This window comes from Solanum lycopersicum, chromosome 10 (assembly GCF_036512215.1).
Source record: "Solanum lycopersicum chromosome 10, SLM_r2.1".
Taxonomy (NCBI): Eukaryota; Viridiplantae; Streptophyta; class Magnoliopsida; order Solanales; family Solanaceae; genus Solanum; species Solanum lycopersicum.
The window spans coordinates 58,069,996-58,090,799 of NC_090809.1; the positions used below are offsets into that span (position 1 = coordinate 58,069,996).

A 20,804-nucleotide genomic window follows, 5' to 3' on the forward strand; every position below is an offset into this window, starting at 1 on the left:
GACACTCATGTTCTACGTGACATAATTTATCAGGTGAAATTATACATATCTATAGGATATAAATATTTTATATATTATTTTATTTTAAAAAATATAATAGATAAATAATATATTTAGATTCTTAACCCGAAATTTTTGGTTCGGTGAATGTGCGAAGGGAAAAAAGAGTACAAAATCCAAATCTTGTAATAAAAAGATTTGTTCGACTATGACTTGATTTTATACGTTTATGGGATAGTGTTGTCTGTCTGGAGATAAGTGGTAGTAAAAGTCTTACTTAAAACAAACCTCTACCTTCTTCGAAATTGTTTATTAGACTATAGTTTATATGGTCAATTTTGTTTGTTTATTTTTTTCTAAAAAAATATATATGGTCAATTATGATCAACTATTGAATAATAAATAGTATTAATTGTTACAACATTCTTGTTTTTCTCTATTCCAGAATCATAATATATTTATGCTAATATAACATTTAAATTTCATTTCCTTCAACCGAAGGTATGTTAGGTCTACATCCAATATTATTTATTTATTATTATTATTATTATGGCATTGACGATATTCTTTACTTTTAATACATTCCATTCGTGTTATATTTAATACAACAAATCAAAAGGCTAGATAAATTATACAACTTATTAATCTCATCATTATTGAGATATTTATTACTTTTTACACTTTATCGAATTTTCTATCGTTTGATAAAATACACTAAACAAATAATGTATGCATTCAGTGGCGAAATCAGAAATTTTACAAAGGATATCCAGAAATAGCACAACAACAACATTGGGCTATAAGGATTTTGTATATTAAGAGTGTCCAAATTATATACGGTATTTTTTTTTATGAAGGGTGTCCAATGGAACACCTTGATCACCATATGGCTATGTTACTGCATTGATTTTTTGTATTACTACATATTCGGTACACTATGCAAGCATTAGTTATACATTCTATCTGCCTGTCTTAGCATGATTAAAGACAAAATTGTCTCTCAACAAAATTGCACATTCTTTACCCAATATTTATGGCGGACACTTTTACAAACAAATATAATTTTGTTTAGAAATTATGTGAAACGTTTATTTTTAATATATCAAGTTAAATAATCATAAGCATCATATCGATATAACTAATACAAACACAATTGATATAACTATTACTAATATATTATATATTTAATACCATCTTTATACCCCTACCAAATTAACCTTTTTAGTGTGCACCATATTAATGCTAAAAACTTTAACTATTAAATCTATCAAATTTAAATATCAAATATGTATTTTTAGCATAGAAAAAGGACAATGGAGAAAGTATCATGGAAGGGTAAAAATAGGCGTATGAATGACATTGATCTTGCAGTGATAGATTAAGGGCCCGTTTGGATGGGCTTAATAAAAGCAGTTTTAAAAAAGTACTTTTAAAAGTGCTGAAACTTATTTTTAAAATAAGCAGTTATGCGTTTGGATAAAAGTGTTGAAGTTGTTATGTCAAACGTGAAAAGGAAAAAATGGAAGAAAGAAATATTAGGGTTATATGGGTAATTTGGAGATTGTACAAAAATAGTAAGCACAAAAAGATAAAAATGTGGTCAACTTAAAACAGCTTATAAGCTAAAAAAAAAAAAGCACCCCTACCCCAGCTTTTAACTTTTGGCTTAAAATAAGTTTTTTTTTAGCTTAAAATAAGCTGTTTTGAGTATTGTCAAACAGCTAAATAAGTTAAAAACCAAATTTTAAATCAATTTGACCAACTTTTAAGCTGAGCCAAACGGACTCTAATTCCATAGCAGAGAAGAGGGCCCTTTATAAAGCTTGAGCTTTCACCTTTTATCTTTTTCTGCAAGTTACTTTATGTAGCAAATATAAAGAAACTTCTTTTCACTCTTCATTAATTGATTTCAAAAAGTATATATCTTGTTACAAACTATTTTTTCATCTCAATTTATGTGATACAGTTATATTTTTATATTAAAATTGTCATTAAAATTTAAAAATTTCAATTGTATAAAGTAAATTGAAACTTTGAAATATTATTAGATTCTATAGTACTACTATAGTATATAAAATGTACATTGTGAATCATATCTAAAAAACTCAAAACAATTTGCATAATACATGCAAATGTCCTTCCTTTTTTATTTATACTTTTTTCCGTTTTAATTTGATTATTCTTTTCTTGATTTGACACAAATATAATTTATTTATTTTTATTTTATATTAAAGATATAAATATGTCAGCACGAAAAGTGAAATTAAAGAATTATCAAAAAAAATTAAAAACATATAAATTAAAACAGAGTTAATATATTTATAATTCAAATTTTTTGTACTGTGAAGTGTAAGCTAACCCGCATGGGTTTAAATAAGCTTTTTGAAATTTCTGCATTTTTTTTCTAAAGTTGCTTCGAAAGTTACAAAAGTTTGTGTCAATTTTCAAACTTTAAAAAACTACCTTTAGTTTGATAAGAATTACGTATAAGTACTTTATAACGATCGAGTTACTTTTACTTGTTAGTACAAATTAAAATTCTACTTTTTTACGAATGGTTATCCATTTTTATATTCCTCTTGTATTTTTTGAAAGTCTTATACTGGTGAAAAAATTATATTTAACGGTTGACAATTTTTTATCGAAAAATAATATTGTATAATTGAATATATATATTATTTCTTCTTTGTATATACACACTATATATGTATATCGATTTCTCGTTTTTACTCTTTTATATTTTTACATACAAAAAAGTTTTCATGCTATTTTTGAATTTTGAGTATTACAAGTTAACTATGTATAGAAAAATAGTTTAGTTTGACTTTGACATTACTACACATTTATCTAATTACTTTTTCGCTACTAACGGTTCAAATCACCATTTGAAATTATAATTTTTTTGTCTAAGGTATTTTTTACATGTGTTCACACACATATTTGTAAAGCATATAGTATTATGTAGATTATAGATATAGAATGATCCTAGAAAGTACATTTTTTTAATTTAAAAAGCATAGAGCATGAACAAGAGGGGGCTTTATTGTCCTCACTTTAAGTAACAAAAGAAAAACAAGAATAATTACTTTGTTGCATACATATATAAATATTGTGAAATTGGGCAATTTAATTGATCGATAGTATTTGGATGGTGCTATTAAAATTTAAGATGGCACTATGTGTATGCACCAAGTTTAAAATTGCATTTTAAATGGTGTAATTATTAGTTTTCTATTATGTGTGTGATAGCCATTACATATAATTATTTTTATTTTGTTTAAATCTAGAAAAATATAAATATGGGATGGAATTGAATCCTTTGGTCATAAAAATTACTAATTCATTTTCTATTTGAAAATAATTTTACTTTAATTCAACTTGAAGTTATATTTAAGTACATTCAAAAATGAACAGTATTATTTATTTCAATCATTCTTGGTAAAAAAAATTAACCAAACATAATTCTACATATTCAACTCTAACACCATAATTTGCAAATAAAGTGAAAGTTGTTTGGAATATATGGACATATTAACGCCTAATTAGTCTATTAATTAACTTATATACGGTCATCTTAAACTTATAACATGAGATTTTTCGTCGTCACTTAATGATGAACAATACAATATAATATATCAACACAAACTTTATATTTAAATTAACAAAATAATATAGTAGGTGATGGCAATTCAAATTAAAAAACTTAACATATTAAAAATTCAATACAATAAAATTTAAACAATTAAACTTATATTTAATTAACAAAACAATACAATATAAATGTTATATTTATATTTTAACTAATCAAACAATACAATCCATAGGAAACAACCATCCAAATAAACAAAACGTACAATTTAATGTTACTATATAGGAAAATTTAAAATTTAATATTTACACTAATAAAATAATATATATATATATATATATATATATATATATTAAAAAAAATCATCCAAAATTCCAAATCAAACAAACTTAATAATTTAATGATATGATATAATAAAATTTAAATATAATATTTAACTAACAAACAGTACCGTGCCAATGATAAAAACCAGCTATTAAGCTTAGTACAAAAAGTAGAGTTCCCAATTGGGTAAAAAGTAATGAAATTAATTCCTTCCAATCATGTCCGAATATAGTTTTATACTTTTATATCAGCCATCTAGATTATCTCAGTATTTATTTGGTTTTTCTAATTTTTATCTAAATATTAATTATATTAATTTATAATTTTTTGGAGAAAAGGAAAAATACAGGTTATCAAGAAGATAGTACATTAATTTATTTATTATAATAAACATAAATATCTAGAAGCTAAGTGTGTGTATATATATATATATATATATATATAATCGTCAATACAAAATTACTCCACCGTTGACATGGTTTGAAACCAGAGTGATTGTGTTTCGGCTTGGATCATGATTTAGAGTTAGGGATAATCATGATTTGATTTGGATCGGTTGACATATTTTTGAATTGAGGATGGTCATGGTTCGATTACGTTAACTGATCCAAATTAATCATGATTCATCTATTTTGTACTTTTTTCCTTTGTTCTTACTTGTTTATTAATTTAATTTTTTTTATATTTAATATATCTAAAGAAAATAACTATTATTATTTTTAGGAACAATTATTATTGTAAAAATATTTAGTGATAATTGAGTTAATATCATTATATATGAACTTAAAAATTGAATTATATTTACAACAATTATTTTTTCTTTTTTAGAACAAGTCCGGATGTGATCAACTATGTTTAATATTATTCATGTAAAGATAATAGAGGAGGCACATATATCGTAGCTTCCACTAGTTTTTTCCATCGACATACTTGAATTATAGAAATAAATTAGTACACAAATATTTGTGGTAAGGGATGAGTAGGATTGGTGAATTGTTTCTTATTGGTCGGAGGTACATGCTAGCCGGAATTAGAAATTTTTAGGTTTTAAATTTTCTTTAAAACAAAAGAGAAAAGTTTTGTTAGTAACACGATTCCTTGCTTACCATAAAGATGTTAATCAGATTTTTAAGGATTCATGACTTAATATAAATATATATTATTTAATTGTCTTGCATAAATACAGGATCTACGAAAAAGCTACTTGGTTCGTTCAAATCTACGAACTTCCATCTATTTCCGCTTCTGGTTGGAGGATTCAATAATGCAAGTGAAGGGTTATCAACAATTGGGTTAAATACCAACCCGAGTTGTTATGAACGGATAAAACTGTTCATTCTTAATCAAAAATATCGAGTTCAATCTTTATATATGAAGAAAAGCTTATCAAGAGCGTCACCCTTAAAATAAATCCTGCAATACGTAATCCAAAATTAATCAGGACTCCAATATAAACTCTAAAGATCATTAAAGAAAAAAAAAAGAAAAACAATTGGGCAAAATATGGAAATTGTGTAAAAGAAGGGGCACTATCACTAATAAGCCAAAAGGCTACTTGTCCTAATTAAGGCCTCAATAAGACAATGGCTATATATTAATCTACTAGCCTAGTGCTATTATATTATTTTCCTAGAGTGGGGTTTCTCCTTGTCATTATCTCATACCTAAAGTAATTAGTACAAAAAATTATCTTCTCCTTAATGATGAAATTATTTAGATGAATTCATTCGTACAATTCTATAGATGATATTATGGAATTATATAGATCTTTCACTACAATTATCAATAATATTCATCGTTAAAGCTTCATGTCAAAATAAACAAAAACAAAGTGTTCAACTTATGCGTGCGTACGGTATAGGAAAGCATATTTTATATTCAAAAATAACTAAATTTTTATATGAGATAATCATTCAAACGTCTCACACACATTGCTTGTAATTATTGAGAATTATTATATCCGAAAAGACATCGTAAAAACCTGTTTAGTTTGTTAATTATATGGTTTTGTTAAACCTAATTTATTTTGTCTTAGAAATGACGTTTTGCTGGTGAAAGATTTTCTCACCGACAGCAAAGATTTTGTCTTTAAATTGGACAACTACCTCTTGTGATTAATATAGTATAGTTGTGCCTAATTATATTCAGCTAGAATGCTTAGTAATAGAATGTTGGGAGTTTTACCCCAATTGCATGGCGTTAAGAGCTAGTGACACTCTATCTCAACTTTTTTTCAAATTATAATTTATTTATAAATTTGGTGGAATTCAAAGACATTTTAAAAGGTCTCGATACATTGGATCCCTATTTTATATACACTCTTCAACGTCTCGATATATCATATTTCGATTTCAAATACATTACTTTATGTTCTTATACAGTCCATGCGTCCCATACATCTTCTAATGTGATGTATCTAACCGATACATGGTGTAAAGTTATATATTCTAAAACAGCTTAAAACATGAATTTTTATAGTTTTTTCAAATAGTAGAAAATTTTAAAGAATATGATAAAATATGTGATGTATTTAGGTAATTTTTCTTATACATATTTTTTTCCATTAAAATTTTGGAATAGAAAAAAAAAATAGGAAAAGAGCTACAAAATGAAAATTAAATCTTTAAATTTTACGATATAATAAAAATTTAAGTAATCAAAATAACAAAACGATAGTATCGAACACATTGACTTTAAAAAGATAGAGTGAAAGAGGGGGACAAATGTTCTTTGAGAATGGACCATTCGACTTTTCATACTGTACCATTACTTAACTCCTTCAATTGAGGGGGACCGTGAGCTACATGTATTAAATACTAGCCATCTAAATTTTGTACTCTATATTAATTTTTTTTCATTGTGGTGTTACTTTCCTAGTTTATTTTTTACGAATATGTTTGAGTTTTACGTCTTATCGAGGTTAATATGTATATTTTAAGAAGGAAAAATTATGTTAATAATTATTAAATTGACTTAATATTTAGAGAGTTAATGTTTCTAAAAAGGATAGAACCTCTTAATGAGTAAATTGATTTAAAAGTTCTAATTTGTCATGGTTTTTATTTTTGGAATTAAATTATAAGAATTTCGACTAACATTTTAAGATATATTTTTTCATATTATTGATATGCAAAAAAAGTTGCAATGTACAGTATTTTTCATAGAGGTTTTTTGAATATCTAAATTTTTGTTATAAATATCGAATTCATGTAATTTAATTTAACTTTAAAAATTAATCAAATTAACTTTCAAAAGCGCATTATGACAAATAAAAATGGACGGAAATCGGAGTAAAATGATAAATTCAATTTGTCAATTATTATTTTTAATAACTATGCCGATACAAAAATAGACAAAGTATATAGAAACAAAAGAAGTGATTTATTTTATGTTTGAAAACATATGTGAAGTATAAGAAGTGTAATAAAAATACTTAATAATTATGTGTTTAATGGTCTGTTAGAACCAGTCAGAGTTGAATTAAGTGTTTAACAACAAATTAGCTAGAAATGATTGTAATTTAATTAAAGAAGAATGACCATAGGTGATTTATTCATAATCATTAACCCAAAAAAAAAAATCAAAAAATATTCTTCTTTCGTTATTAAAAAAAATTCATACGCAACCCCCCTTCTTCTGCCAAGCTTACTACGTTAATCCAAAAGATGAAGGAGGGCAATGTGGAAGACAATCATTATTCAATCATTTCTAATACGTTAAAAGATATTTTAAAAATATTTTTCGATCTTAATTATAATGATCGTGCAATTATAGATGGGACAGATGCTAAGGTTAAAAGTGTAACATTGAAATGTGTAAAAGAGATTGGGAAATTGATGAAGATAATGACAACTCCCACGAACCAAAATCCAAAATCCAAAATCAAACACAATCTCATTTCCACGGACGATAATTTGTGTCTTTTTTTTGGTCTGCCTGCCTATATTTACTTACGTACTCTCCTAATAAATACAACAACTTTTCGTACCTAATTTTTATTTTTATTAAATGAGTTCGAAAATAAAAATATCAATGCATGAAATTCCCTTTGTAATATTATGTGAATATTTAACCCCTAAACCATTAACTTGTTTTGGGGATTCAGAAACATATATATTGTCACGACTCAAAATGAGCCGTGACTGGCACCCACACTTATCCTACTATGTGAGCGCACCAACCAATCTAAACCCCAACATTTCAACCACAAATAACATAATATAATGCAGAAGACTTAAACTCATTAATGAAAATCGATTAAATAACTTCTAAAAAACGCAATACTTATTATTCCCAAAATCTGGAAGTCATCATCACAAGAACATCTATCCTCAAATTACTAATTCTAAGAGTATCTAGAAAGCTAAAATAAACAAAAAAAGCTAGTCCATGCCGGAACTTCAAGGCATCAAGACATGAAGAAGAAGATCCAGTCCAAGCTAGAAGCTTTAGCTCACCCTGAAATCTGGTGTGATGAAGACTGGCTAGAGTTGCGGTTGGGTTGAAGACGACGGTACGTTTGCTGCACTCCACATATAACAAAGAAAAACAATTACAAGTAGGGGTCAGTACAACCACAAGTACTGAGTAGATATCATCGGCCAACTCAAAATAGAAAACAGTATATATCAGATAATATCATAAAATCAACTACAATACTCAACATGCGGCATTTACAATTACCATAACCCTTGGTCACAACACCAAGCTCATCAATGAGGACTCACGCCTCCCCATCATACTCATTTGGGAAATAGGTTCATTAAATTGAGTATATTAACATCTTTCAAAATTCATTATCTTTATTTCTCTTGTGTCGGTACGTGACACTCCGATCCCCTAATTCCACGTGTCGGTTCGTGACACTCGATCCCCTAATTCTACGTATCGGTTCGTGACACCCGATCCCCTAATTCTACGTGTCGATTCGTGACACCCGATCCCCTAATTCTACGTGTCGGTTCGTGACACCCGATCCCCTAATTCTACATGTCGGTTCGTGACACCCGATCCCCTAATTCTACGTATCAGTTCGTGACATCCGATCCCCTAATACTACGTGTCAGTTCGTGACACCCGATCCCCTAATACTACGTGTCGGTTCGTGACGCCCACTCCACTAATCTCATTCTATTAATTCATCAAGCCTTCTCTTATACCAAGGCATCATCAATCTCATTACTTTAGTTCATCAAGTCTTTTCTTATACCAAGGCATCATCATTAACAAGGTAAATTTAGGATTAGAGATTCAATAGCCTCATCATGATTATTCATCACATTTATATAATCACATTCATGCAAGCATACAATTAAGCATATAGAAGGGTTTACACACTACCCAAGACATATCATTCGCTATTAAGAGTTTACTACGAATAGCATAAACCATAACCTACCTCCACCGAAGATTCGTGATCAAGCAAGCAATTTCCCCAAAGCTTTGTTATCCTCTTCGTTCCTCTCTCTCTCTTGATCGATTCTCCCTCTCTTGTTCTTTCTATTTTTCTTATTCAAACCCCTTTTTCTTTTACCCTAATTAGCATATAATTAAGTATAAAAGATGATAAATCAACCCATTAATTAATTCAAGGTTATCTCCTTTAACCCTCAAGAAATTGGATTACTAATATTCACCCACTAAATTTATAATCATAGCAGGAATAGTCCAAAACGTCCCTTAAAACATTTAAAGAAATCCGACCCAGCCTGGGATTACGCAGCCTGTGACGGGCCGTCGTGCCTGCGACAGTCCGTCCTGCTGAGTCGTCACAGAGTTCAGAGACTGAAATTTACTGAAGGATCTGTGACGGCCCGTCGCGCCTGTGACGGCCCGTCGCGCCTGTGACGGTCCGTCCTGCCATTCCGTCACAAAGTTCAGAGAGTCGATTTCAGTACCCAAATTTCAGAAATCTAAGTGTTTTGGAACGAGACCTCCTTGACGGTCCGTCGTGCTCATGACGGTCCGTCGTGCTCATGACGGTCCGTCGTGGGATTCGTCGTCTCAGCCAGTTTTTTCAGAAATAAAATCTACTGCTCAAAACGACTAAACAGGTCGTTACATATAGAGAGAGAGAAAATAAATATTTATTATTTATAATAAATTTTTACTAGATATTTGTATGTATAAAAATTATTTTGTGGCTCTCACTAGCTAGTTGGGAAAAAACAAGATAAAAGAAAGGAAGAATGATTGAAGCAGGACCATAAAAAGTACTTATGCAATTTAAAATTATATTTTGTGCTAATAAATTATACAGTGAAATGGATAGAGCTAGCTAGTTGGTTACCATAAAGCACCAACTAGGCAACTAATGAAAGATAAAAGAATCACACGAAGTATAAAATTAGCTACAAAATTAATTGAATATATAATATTCATATAATTTATCGTTAATCATGGCTAAACAAAATTATTTCTTGGGATGAGTACTATACTGCGATAAATAATAAAGTGGGAAGATAAAGTAAGGAATTAAGATTAAAAATAGAGAGACCACACAACTAATAACAAAGAGTATTTTAATATTTATCTTAAGAAATTTATCAAATTCTTAGATAAATCTTGCTGTTTATATCAATTTTAAATACAAATTAATTACTTTAACTATTACTCATTACTTTGATTTTATATTATTAAATGAAATTTGAAATTATTTGACTTAGATGATTTAAATGCGGATGCAATGGTTTAATTTTCTGTGTGTCTTATTCTGAGCATAAATTCTATGTATAGACAAAACAGACACACGTACACACTAAAAAGGGGGAAAACAAGAAAATGAAAGATAATGAAAAGTCGTTTTTTTTTAATTTTATTGTCAATTGATATGGTTGGCAGAAGTGTAGAAATTATACAATTGGACAATAATTGCCAAAAAAAAAAAACCACAGAATTTAATATTTTCTGTCCTTATTTATTTGTTTGTATTTTTTTTTTTGAGTTGTCCCTATTTTATTTTTTTATTTTGACAAATTAAAAAATGACAAGAAAAATTCTATTATACCCTTTAAATATCTTAAAATTTTTCAAAGTTTTAATTTATTATTTTTTGAAATCGTAATTAATAAGAGTAAGATTGTAACTTAATTATGCTAACTATTACTATCTTAATGTGTGTACAATTGTTAAAGTGTACAACTAAATAGATACGTAAAGAATAAGCCATATAGCCTTATTAGATGGTGACATTTGTATGGAAGGAAGATCATTTGTATCGATCTATTCAATTTTACATGTTCTTAAATTTTTGTATAAAAATTTACTCATATATTTTTGGGTTGAACAATTTGATGGCCACTGTGGATCTAGAAATGAGATATTGTAACTATCTATCAATTTATGTAATTTTTCCTATAGAAAATCTAATTGGAAAAGAAATTTGAGCCAGAAAATATATGTCCAAATTAAAAACACTATTTGTTATAAAATGAAATATTACCACAATATATGCATTTTTTAAAAAAGAAATCGTAGCTACTAATTACTATCCTTCCAGAGCGAAAACATCCATGCACCCAATTTATTTTTATTTATTCAGTTGAAAAAATTAAAAGTTAATTTATTATTTTATATTGTATTATTTATTTTCTAATATATCAAAAAATAAAGTATTTATTATTTTATTAATTACTTATTTAAAAGTTTGTTAATCAAATATAAATAGTAAAAGTAGGTACAAGCTAAGGTACATAGTGGACAAAAATAAGAAGGGCATGTGTATTCATTATTTAGTCGATACGTTAAAAATCATGAATTTGGGATTGATTGATGGTGAGAGTTGTTTGCTATGCAAAATGCGTTTTTTCAAAGTGAAAAATCTTTTGTTGTTTTGTCATTTGATTTGGTGGGGTTAATGAAAGCTCACATTTAACCTAATAATTAAATTATTCACCAAGACTTGACGCTACAATCACTAGTTTCAATAATGTGTAAAATTCTTTGCTAATTAGGAGATTATTTGGTATTGCTCTTGAGAGGTTAAAATTTTTTATTTTTTTTTTTAAAAAGAAAGCAATTTTTTTTTTTGAAAAAATAAGTGTTTTCTTAAAATTGTTTTTCAAGGAAAATATAAGCAATCTTTCTCCTAAAGATTCATTCAAGAATTTTTTTTATATAATAGATATTTTATATTATTTTACTTTATATTTTTAGAATTGGAAATAAAGGTAACCAATTATTTTTGTAGGATTACAAATATGAAGGATTTTATTTATTTTTGTGGTGAATTTTTCGTATAGTGGTTTGATTTATGAAATGATTTCTAAATTTATGAATATGTAATTTAATTTAATTAAAATTTGTAACAGATGTTTAAAATAGTTTCTCTCTATGAAATAATATTGATATTAAAAGCATATTAATACTTACCATTTTTCGTAATTTGACTTTTAAAAACAATATTTAGAAAAAGCTAATCCAAAAGTACTTTTTAATAAATTAGTCAAACATAAACTATTTTGCTTAAATCACTTTTCCGAAAATACTTCTAAAAATAAACAGTTTAAGCAACAATATCGAATAGGTTCTAGAGTAATATTTTCCATAAAGAGATAAATTTCTTCTTTAATGTTTTTCTCTGTGATCCATCTATTTTAACCATGTTCATAAATTAGTTGATAGGACGATTATACAAGTCATTTTCAAATAATTGTCTACCTTTTCATTATTGATTGAGGTGATTTGGAAGTTACATTTTGCATTACCCAGCCGCCTACTCCTAACTAATTGATCATTTGAACCTAATCATGATGATTAGTGAGTGTTTAGTTGGTTAACAACTGCGTATCACCCATTCATTTCCATTTTGTTTTTTATCACTTTTACATTTCAAATTCATATGCTTAAATAATACCAATACTAGTACTTAGCGTCTAACTAAAAAGAGCAACTTTAGGAGCTCCTTAATTAAGGTATAGATTAGTTGGAGGTTACTAACAAAACTTTTACTATAGTTAGCCATATCTCACATTAGTTATATCGTTCCACCCAGAGGCGGAGCTACATGTAGGATGGGGGTTCGTATCGAAAAATTATATTATTTATACATGGTTAAAATAATTTTATATGTACATATAGTAGATGTCAAACCCCCTTCGATTACTTCATGTGTCTATTTCTACAGATATTGAACCTCTTTATTAAAAATTCTATCTCTACCTCTGAGTTTCCACCCTTCAAAAAACCTCATTTTCACTTTTTTTTTTGAACCTAGGGTGACTTTACTATAAAGCAACTAAAGTTATGGCTTGGGGCAACATATGTAACAAACAGTAATCACAACAAGAAACAGTAGCCAAACTCTTTCACTGATATATTTACTGGTGTACTAAGGCAACATAGAAATAGTGCTAATACAATAGAAATGACATAAGATAAAGTAATGAGAATAGATATTAGAAGGAGATGAGAAATCAGAAGAAGGGGATGAGAGATCAGAATTTCACTCCAAACATATTCGCTGCCATGCAATATGTACTTCTGCTGCTTTTATATTTGACTCGTTTAACCGACCTTGGTGTTTTCCTTATGTACCCCTCCTCTTTTCCAAAGGTAATCCTCAAGTTTAGCAGGAGGAATCACCTTTCTAGCACTCCTACGTGGCATATCCATGTGTTGTTCCATTATTTCATCCTCCGTGTCATCCTTGTCATCTGCCAACGTGTTTGAGTTCACAACAATACTCCCTCCCTGCAAAGCAACCTTGTCCTCAAGGTTCGTATTGAGCAGAGAAGTTGGGTCTGCAAAATCAATCAATTGTAGCGGGGTAACTTGTTGTTCAGGAGTCCCAACACAACGCTTGAGCATAGAGACATGAAATACAGGGTGAATCTTGGCTGCCTCGGGAAGTGTCAACTTATAAGCTACTAAACCAATCCTCTTGAGAACCTGGAATGGACCAAAATAACGTTTGCCCAGTTTGTGATCCTTTTGCAAACGAAGAGTTACTTGTCTATACGGCTTTAGTTTAACATAAACCCAGTCTCCTATCTCAAAGGCAACTTCAGTCCTAGACTTGTCAGCCAAAGTTTTCATTCGTGTTTGTGCCCTGTTCAAGTTTTGCTTGAGCAATTGCAACACTTCATCTCATTGGAGCAAATAAGATTCCACCAGTTCGCTAGCAGTGCTGCCCATTATGTAGCAAGCAATAGTAGGGGGTTCACGACCATACAAAGCTTGGAAAGGAGTCATCCTTGCGGATGTTTGATAGGAGGTATTGTACCAATATTCAGCCCAAGGTATCATATCAACCCACTTCGAGGGAACATCAGCAACATAGCAGCGGAGGTACTACTCTACACATTTGTTGAGAGCTTTAGACTTCCCATCTGACTGTGGATGATAGGCAGTACTCATAGCTAAAGTAGATCCTTGTAGGCGATTGATTTCTTGCCAAAAAGAGTGTAAGAACTTGGGCTCTCGATCAGTAACCACAGTCCTTGGAGGCCCATGAAGTCGAATAACTCCAACCACAAAAGCTTCTTCCACTGTGTGAGTAGAGAATGTGGACAAAAGAGGGATAAAATGTCCATATTTGGATGAACGATCAACCACTGTCATGATGGTAGTTTTGCCTTTTGAGCTTGGAAGACAAGTAACAAAATCCATTGCAATATCTTTAAATACATGGTCAGGAATTGGAAGCGGTTGTAACAAACCTGCTGGATGCAAATGAGTGTCCTTCATTTGCTGACAAACTTGGCATGTAACGACATATGACCAAACATCTTGTCGCATTTGTTTCCAAAAGAAATTGGAAGCTAAGCGATGGTACGTTCGAGCTATTCCAGCATGCCCCCCAATGGCTGTGGAATGAAACTCAATTAGGAGCTTATGGCGGAATGACAAATCAGAAGGAACCACCAACCTTCCCCTATATAAAAGGAGACCATCTTTAAACTGATAGTGGAGACATTTCTCATCTTTTCGCTGGACACATTTCTGAAGTTCTAGTAATTCAAGATGGGATTGATTTAAAGCCTTCAACTGATGCCCAATTGCAAAGGTGTTGACAGCGAGAAGCATCAAAGAAGCATCTGGAATACGTGACAGTGCATCGACAACAGTGTTTTGCTTATCAGGCTTGTAAACCATCTGAAAATCATAACCAACTAACTTTATAAGCCATTTTTGTTGCTCAGGTGTTTGGATTGTTTGATTGGTCAAATTCTTCAAGGATTGCTGATCGATGTAAATTGTAAACCTCCTTCCCAATAGATATTGTCGCCATTTACTTACAACTTGAGTAATGGCAAACATTTCTCTATGAAAAGTTGACGCCTGCTACATCCCTAGACTTAACTTTTGGCTGAAATAAGCTATAGGATGACCCTTCTGTGATAAGATGTCCCCAATGCCTTTTCCAGAGGCATCTGTTTCTACTTGGAATTCTTGATTGAAGTCTGGCAATGCCAACACAAGTTTAGAACTCAACTTAGACTTCAAAGTATCAAAAGCATGTTGTGCAGCCTCACTCCATTTGAAAGGTTCCTTCCGCAATAGGTCTGATAGCGGCCTGCAAATGCAGCATAATGATGAATGAAACACCGATATTATCCTGATAACCCCAAAAAACTACGGATATCTTTCACTACACGAGGAGTGGGCCATTGCTGGATGGAGATAATCTTGGCCGAATCCACAGACAACCCTTTAGCAGAAATGACATGCCCCAAATAATCCACCGAAGTTTTGCCAAATAAGCACTTAGACAGTTTGGCAACCAACTTATGTTTTCTAAGTAGGGATAGGACAAGTTCCTATTGCTCCAGATGGGCATTGCAAGTTTGACTATAGATTAATATGTCGTCGAAGAAAACTAACACAAAGCGTCGTAACTATGGCCTCAAAACATCATTCATTGTTGCTTGGAAGGTAGAGGGTGCATTCGTAAGCCCAAAGGGCATTACAAGGAACTCATAATGACCTTCATGAGTGCGAAATGCAGTTTTGGCCGCATCTTCAGGTTTAACCCTGATCTGGTGGTAGCCAGACAACAAGTCAAGCTTAGAAAAATATTGTGCCCCATGCAATTCATCAAACAATTCATCTATGGCGGGAATTGGAAAGCGATCACGGAATGTTAGTGCATTTAATGCTCGATAATCAACACAAAATCGCCATGTGCCATCTTTCTTACGAACAAGTAACACTGGAGAAGAGAACGAACTAGTGCTTGCCCTAATCACCCCCTCCTTAAGCATATCAGTGACTAACTGCTCCATAACCTGCTTCTGGAAATAAGGATACCTGTAGGGCCTAACATTTACAGGTTGCGCATTTGGGGTGAGATACGTGACGGGGGTAAGCCCACTGATTTTTGAAAAACATCTTTAAAAGAGTCTAATAGGATAGCCAATTCTTCAATAGGTTCCTCCTTAGATGTCATCTCCTCATCTATCATTTTTAGATGATAGAATGAAGCAATACTATTAGTTGCAAGCATTTTTCTCAAGCTGTAACTGTATTGGTTGAACATCCATAGGAGGGTCTCCTTTCCATTTCACCTTATTACCATTCAAGGTGAATTCAAATTCTCTGGTGGCATAATCAGTGAGTACATGGCCTAATTTAGCGAGCCAAGATACTCCTAATACAACATCTGAACCCTCAAATGACAAGACATAAAAATCTTCCACCAGTTTACTCCCCTGAATTGAAAGAGTGATTTGCCTTGCTAGACCTTCACACTTGAGACGTTGTCCACTACCAACCATAACAGCGAGATGAGGAATGGTCTATACAGAAAGTTGCAAGTACTTCGCCGCACGCGGCTGGATGAAGTTGTGGGTACTACCCCCATCCATTAAGACCTGAACCAAAGACCCATTAACATGTCCAGTGAATCAGAGAGTAGTTGGGGAATGACCACCGGTTAAGGCATGGTAAGAGGTAGCAGAATGCTCTTGTAACTCTAGGTGTTGCAACTCTTTTGCCAAAGCTTCATCAGAGACGAGAGTTTCTGACAAGGATAACTCAGTCTCTGGTTCATTAGTGAGAAGTAACAACTGAGGAGGCGATTTACACTTGTGACCCCCTGTATACTTTTCCTCACAATAATAAAGAGACCCCGTTCTCGCCAGCTCTGAATCTCCGCATGCGATAGTCGTCTTAGGAGTGGGCGATTTTGCCTTTGTGAGGTGTAAGGGACGGTTGAAGTGGATGAAATTTTGTTTGGGGTGGTGGTAGGGCTTGGTAACAGAGGTGGAACCTTATTAGCCAAAGCGGGTCGTGTCGGACCCTTTTCGGTGAGAATCCGCGCTCATGGATATGGGCTAATTTAAGAGTATCTTCAAAGCTATTGGGCTCATGGGCAATCACAGAATTTTTAATGTCCTCCCTCAATCCAGATATAGACGATCTACCATTAGCCCATCAGATATATCAGAAGTTTCATTCGCAATAGATTCAAAAGGGCACTAAAATTCAGATATGGTGGTTACCTGGCGGAGCTTTGCCAATCGACCTTTAGCTGAATCGAGACCCTTCTCCCTGAAACGAACTCGCGCCTTCTCCGCAAAGTGATTCCAATCTATTAACTGTTTGTTCCGGAACAACCACCTATACCACTCTAATGCATTACAATCTAGATAAAACGAAGCCAGAGATAGCCTTTGAGTTTCTGCAATATTATAGAATTCAAAGTAGCGCTCTATCTGAAAAATCCAGCCCGCCGGATTTTCTCCACGAAATCGACCCATTTCCACAAATGCAGGCTTATGTCGAAGAGTGGGTGCTGCCGAAACACGATCATCAAAATTTCCCTCGCCAAGATGACGGTGACCACCCTCCATTGTTGGATCTCAATGAGAAGGAGTCGTCATGGCTATTTTTCAACCACCTCTTGCAACATGTAGCGAAGCTCAAGAATTAGAGAATGACTCTTTCACTACCTTCACTGACTCATCAATAACGCCTTGAGTTGTTGTTGGTCCTCCATCAAGAACCTCTGGATGAAAGCACCAATGTAACAAACAGTAATCACAACAAGAAACAGTAGCCAAACTCTTTCACAAATATAATTACTGGTGTACTAAGGCAACATAGAAATAGTACTAATGCAATAGAAATGACATAAGATAAAGTAATGGGAATAGATATTAGAAGGAGATGAGAAATCAGAAGAAGGGGATGAGAAATCAGAATTTCACTCCAAACATATTCGCTGCCCTGCAATATGTACTTCTGCTGCTTTTATATCTGACTCGTTTAACCGACCTTGGTGTTTTACTTATGTACCCCTCTTCTTTTCCAAACGTAATCCCCAAGTTTAGCAGGAGGAATCACCTTTCTAGCACTCCTACGTGGCATATCCATCTGTTGTTCCATTATTTCATCCTCCGTGTCATACTTGTCATCTGCTAACGTGTTTGAGTTCACAACAACATATATACATATATAAAAAGATTAAATTTGAAGATAAATTTTGAGAGAAATGAAAGTATTTTAACGTGAGATCATTCTAATAAATTTGGAATGAGATGGTTTTTAAAGTAATAATAGTATGTTTTTTCACTTAAAGGCACCTACTATTATATTCATTCATATATTTATAATTTCTATCGTCTTCGTATTCTCTTATTATTATGATTATTCAAATAATTAAATCCTCTTCATTACTCTATAAAATTTGTTGTCATCTAAAAATCATACTACTATCTGCTCATAAAAAAAGTTTCATTTTTCTTTTAATTGTCTTTTTAAAAATTTGTTGTCATCTAAAAATAATACTATTATCTGCTCATAAAAAGAGTTTCAATTTACTTTTTAATGTCTTTTCAAAAAATTTAAACATTGCAATAACAAGTAGTACCTATTTCAAAAATTTACAATCAAACAAAAACTTAATGTTAATTTTGTAGGGAATAGCAGAAGAACAGTATAATCGGGGAACCTTCTGTTAGACCAAGATCGTTAACTAAGATCGAAAAATTCAACTAAAAAAGAGGAAGCTAGAAGAGAGAAAGAGTACTTTAAAAAAATTAATATAGAAAAAGACTATTTGATTTGAATTACTTCTTCTAGATACTTTTACAAAGAATATTCTAGTGAAACTTTATCTTCTAAGAGTGTGTTTGGTATGAAGGAAAATGTTTTCTGGAAAAATGTTTTCCAATTTTCTCATGTTTGGTTGGGGCAAAAGTTTTGGAAAATGTTTTCCAAATCAACTCATTTTCCTCAAAATTAAGGAAAATGACTTCCCTTAAAAAATTAAGGAAAACATTTTCCAAAGCTCTCCTCCAATTTCAAAATAATTTTTTTTCGGAAAAAAACATCAATTTCAAAATTTTATTTTTTCACCCGATCCCCAACCACCTCCCCTCCCCTCCAACCACCCTCTCCAAAAAATTAATTTTTCTTTTTAAAAATATTTTCAACTTTAAATTTTTATTTTTAAACTCCTACCTCCCCCTACTCCCCCCCTACCAGCCCCCTCAACCCCCAACCCCAACCCCCCAAAAAATTATTTTTTCTTTTTAAAAATACTATCAATTTCAAATTTTTATTTTTTCACTTCTACCCCTCCTTTTCCTGCCCCCACCCCCACTATCCCCACACACCCCCACCACCACTACCCCAAAAAAAAGTATTTTAAAAAAATATTTTTAATTTCATAAATTATTTTCTACTCTAGTAAAAATAAAAGATGTTCCTCAAAAACATTTTTCATTCATAAATTAAACACTAAGAATCATTTTCAGAAAATATTTTCTGCGCACCAACCAAACATGAGAAAAATAAGTCCAAAATCTACTTGTTTTCCAAGAAAACATTTTCTAGGAAACATTTTCCATGAAAAACATTTTCCTTCATACAAAACACACCCTAAATATCGAGATATTTTTTAAAATAATTATCCTAGATATTATCCTACACTATTCTAAAATTATTACAAGAACAATCTATCATATTCCCAAAATGTCAACTTAACTTTTTTCACAAATTTTGCTTATGAATTCCAAAAATGTGCAAGTATATCAAGTATAGAAGTACATAAGTGTAAAAGAGGTGCAATATTCTTTATATTCACCGCCACTCACTTTTGTAGCAAAAAGATTTAATTATTTTTCTACAATTATGCAATGAAGGTGAGATATTGAGTCTTCTTATACATAAATAATAAATAGTCTATTATAAATTAATCTCCATCAGTACTATGAAATTTATACATAAATAATAAATAGTCTATTATAAATCTCCATCAGTTGTATGAAATTTTGGCTATGTTGTCTTGTGATAATGAAAGAAAAAGGCACCGTATAGTCGACCTAATCTAATTCTTGAATTAATTGGGGTTGAGTCTATTTTTTTGACTCACTTAGGAACGAGGCTTTTTAGCCCAGCCTCACTTGACTCTCTTGTCTCGTAGGCTCAACCCGCTAGCCTCAAAGGTCAGCCCGTTGGCTATGAATATTTAAAAATATTAGGCTTAAGTCATCTGCAACCACTTAAAGTTGTCCGCATAATTCATTTAGACACCTCAACTAATCCTTGTGCCAATCGAACACTTTATTTGTTCAAAAGTCATTCCTATTAGACACAAAATGCTGACATGGCAAAAAACGTGTAATTGACTTTCTTTGAGCGCGTTAATTTATTAAAAATAATAATTTTTTTTTCTTAATTTATCCCCTAAGTTAATTTTAAAAAAAATTAATTAACAAAAAAGAAGAAGGATAGTAGTCTTCTTCCCTCTTTCTATCATATTTTCATCATTTTTATCTCTTTTTTTTACACAGCACATTACACTCCCTCCACCTCTCTTTCTCTCACCCTCATTGTTCTTTCCTGCTTTCTTCTTTTTTCTTATATCGATTTTCGTCTCAAATATTTCGAAGAAGTTTCATTTACAATGATAAAAAAATATGAATAGATTGTTTTCGGCAAAAGT

At 31.3% G+C, this 20,804-nt stretch overlaps 1 long non-coding RNA gene across 1 annotated transcript; it reads right to left on the reverse strand.

The window, feature by feature from the left end:
- Positions 1-8,170: 8,170 nt before the first annotated feature.
- Positions 8,171-9,449, reverse strand: LOC138339045 (uncharacterized). Its single transcript, XR_011212071.1, has 2 exons — positions 9,312-9,449; positions 8,171-8,435 (listed from the first exon to the last, which is right to left on the reverse strand). It is a non-coding gene; the product is annotated as an uncharacterized lncRNA (long non-coding RNA).
- Between the last annotated feature and the right edge of the window lie 11,355 nt (positions 9,450-20,804).